This window comes from Morone saxatilis, unplaced genomic scaffold (genome assembly GCF_004916995.1).
Source record: "Morone saxatilis isolate NCDOM2014 unplaced genomic scaffold, NCSU_SB_2.0 Contig24, whole genome shotgun sequence".
Classification (NCBI taxonomy): domain Eukaryota; kingdom Metazoa; phylum Chordata; class Actinopteri; family Moronidae; genus Morone; species Morone saxatilis.
Window position 1 is genome coordinate 25059159 of NW_023339807.1, and position 3509 is coordinate 25062667.

Genomic DNA, 3509 nt, shown 5'->3' on the forward strand with positions numbered 1-3509 from the left:
CCCTAATTCAGCACAACCCTAACCCTAAACATAACATACCCTAACCCTAATTCTTTTATCCTCTTTAACAAGAAGATGTTCAGTGGGGTTTTTTCAGCGTTAAGCCAGCTATGTGTTTCCACAGAGACACACTTATGCGTCTCAGTGTAGGAGTTCATCACCAGCATCGCTGTACTCGGGGTGTTAGAAATACTGAGGTCTATAAACTGAACTTGATAGGGAGAGTTTTGAGCAGGCCTCAGAGTAGTTATTTTTAGGCAGTTATTTTACAACTTTTATTGTCTACCATTCGGAAAAAATACGGAGGTCTATACCTTGGTGACCCCAGTGTGGGTACTAAGCCCTTTCAGACACTGGCAGTGGATAAAGACAAAGTTTATGAATTGAAGCTCAAGTGAGCAATTCAGTTATTCTCAATGAACAGAGTTCAGAGGATGTGGCTGAAACACCCACAGTGTGCTTTTTGCCACGACTTTGAGAGCAAGGCAGATACAATTGTTGTTCATAGCCACTGACTGAAATAATACCCATGGAAAGCAACGTATATTAAGAATGCTAACATTAGCAAGCAAGGCTAACAAGCTTCTACTTTCCAAGTGGAATATTTAACAGCACAATGGGTTCTCGTAAAAAGAGAAAGGGATTAAACCTGTAATGGCTGGAACTTTAGAAACAGTACATCCACTGATGCAATGGGGAATGCCCACTCAGAGGCTCGAGCCATAGACACCTTTTACAATCTCAGCTGAATTTTAGCCTCCTCTCCGGACCGATACCCACCTGTTTCAACTCAGATCATAAACATTACGTGACCGAAGGTAGGAAGATGAAATATTTAAATTTGGCCAGAGCTGTTCTAAGTATTAAAGTGAAACTGCAATGGGCACTAAAACAAGTTTAACGCATACACAATGTACTGTACTGTTTGACGCAACTTTGACAGCAAGGCCGATAAAATGGGGACTTTTTTGGGGGTTTCAGCCACTGACTCCATACCCATGAAAAGCAACGTATATTAGGAATCAGTGCTAACATTAGCAAGCTAGGGTAACAAGCTTCTATTTTCAGCTCAGTGGATTCTCCTAAATGTTGAACATTGTAAAGAGACAAAGGGCTTTAATCTGTAATGACTGAAACGTTAGAAATCAAAAAATCTGTCTTGAAATAATCTAATCAAAATATTATAATTGAATGGTACATTTCAAAATTGGCTCCTGTGGCTGTAAAATTACTGGGATCATTACTGAATATGAACAAACTTTGTTTTCTTCATTAACACGCACTCACTCACTCCCGATTTTCAGCGTTTAAAGGCAGATGTGCAGGTTTATGACAAATTCAAACCACTAGTCTGAACAGCAGCCAGCTGTACAGATTGACATTTGGTAGAAAGGAAGTGCTAAAACACATTCCACTTCCGCGTTATTAAGGATCTCACGGAATACAGTTAAATAGTCACTGTATGAGAAAGTCACAGTATCGGATCCGTTACTCATCTCACCCAACTCAGAATCCCACTCGGTGTGTCCCCCCACCTCTTCCTGCCTTCATGCTCTGTTCACTTTGTGTCAGCATTGTCGTGTCTGCTTTCCTGTTGTTCGATCTGTATTATTACTTATCAGTGAGACAGATGCCCTCTTGTGGCGCGCGCAAAAACACTGGTCAGTGGGTAAAAAGGGTGATATACTAGGCATCTTACCAGAGCCTTCACATTATCAATATTATTCAACATGCCCTAATAAAACTCTGTAAAATATGTTTTAAAAAACACATGGAAAGATCGTAAACAAAGAGAGAATCAATTAGGGGTGCTTGATATTGTGACCTCCTCAAAGAATAGTAAGTCGTGTTACTCGCCCTTTGGCTTCGAAGAATTCAAATTCTATAAAGCACCATTTGCTGCCTGCATTCAGCATCTAACTTTCACAGAAATTGACCAGGAAACCTTGACTCAAGAAAGTGTCCTGATAGTGGAGGGAAATGGCTAGGTTCAAAAAGAAAAAAAGTCCTTTAGTTGAGTTAAAACAAAACATTCGTTAAATGTGTCGCTTAACCTGAAGCAACCCTAAAGAATCACATCTTGATCGTGTTCGACGCGCTCTGACTGCATTTGTGACTGGCTCCTCCATGATCATTGGCTGGTGCCGTCTTCCTGCATAGTTGCCGCCTCAAATGCCATCCCTCAGACGGTATCTCTTGGTCCTTTTGCGTCGTGCGCTGACACTGACTTCCGCCGTCCGTGCGCGCTCTGCGGCTGAGCAGCCATATATTACTGCCCTCTGATATGTCCCAAGTGTCTTCCTCAGTGCTGGTTGAAAGGGTGCCCTGAAATGGAAGCATTTCCAACAGATCTGACAGTGGAAGGCTTGTTGGTCCGTGTGGCCACGGATTGTGGTGGTACTCCCAGCTGTCTTTGCCCGGTGTAACTTCTTGCCACAGATTTACAAACAATGGGGTGATTCCCATCGTGGCAGGCGCATGGAACGATCCGACGGCTCCTTTCTGATTGAAGGTCTTTCCACAGTAGATGCAGGGATGAGTCTCTCGTTGTGGTACATGGGCTCGCAGCGCTGCCTCGTCGCACGTCGTTCTCCAACCCGGGCGCGCCCCGCCGGTGATGGTCCGCCACAGCTGAGTTCACTTCATCGGACCTGGTTGCTGATATGATGCCACGCCTGCCGATGCCAGCGGCTTTGCCCTGGGGCTCGCCCACCTCTGAAGCCACTGAGATATGGGAGCGTGAAACTGGAGTTGCTAAGGTTGAAAAGCAGCGGGAGGAGACAGCCTGATAAGAACTAGGTAGCAGCTGGGATGACGACCGTAAAACCACGGACTTGACAGCCAGTACCTGTTCTCCATCACCGCTCGGTGGTTAGCCATCATCACCGGCTGTCAGGAGACTATCTGAGTAAGGTGTTCGGTCTTCTCTACCTTTCAAATGCAACATGTTACTTGCCATCTTTCCAATCCAGTTCCACTTGCTCCGTTTCTCCTCGAGGGAGCGTCATGCTCTGAAACCGCTGTGTCACTGCTTGCCTCGGTCCGACTGGCCTTCCTCTGGCTGCTGTCGCCCCGCCCAGGCCTTTTCCTGCCAGCTCAAGCGCGCTTCGTGTCCTGGCCTGACTCTGCCGCGGATAGTAAGGGGGAGATCTGGGTAGGTTTACAAGAAGAGTCTGCTGGTCATTGACCCCATTGTGCTGGCGCCTGAGAGTGTCCTTCTCTGGGCTGCACCACCTGACTGGATGCTGATCTTGGAGTGGATGCTCTCCAGGATTGGTACACTTGCAATGATGGCCTCATTGCAGAAAGCTGGCAAGCAGTGAGGAAACTTGATGATATTCCTTGAGCTGCAGGGACATGGACCTGGTGTAGCAGAATGCGAGAAGCCGCTCAAAACCTCAGGGCTTTTGATGCCGGAGCATGGCAAAGGCCAATCATGGTGCTGAGGGCTGATTGGTTCACGGTAAGTAGGGGTGAACTAGCTGCGCGCAGCACGCCTTGTGTGCGAA

General features: G+C 46.5%; 1 pseudogene; it reads right to left on the reverse strand.

Moving 5' to 3' along the window:
* Positions 1-2073: 2073 nt before the first annotated feature.
* The window catches only part of LOC118336531, a 6593-nt pseudogene continuing 5157 nt past the window's right edge, over positions 2074-3509 (reverse strand).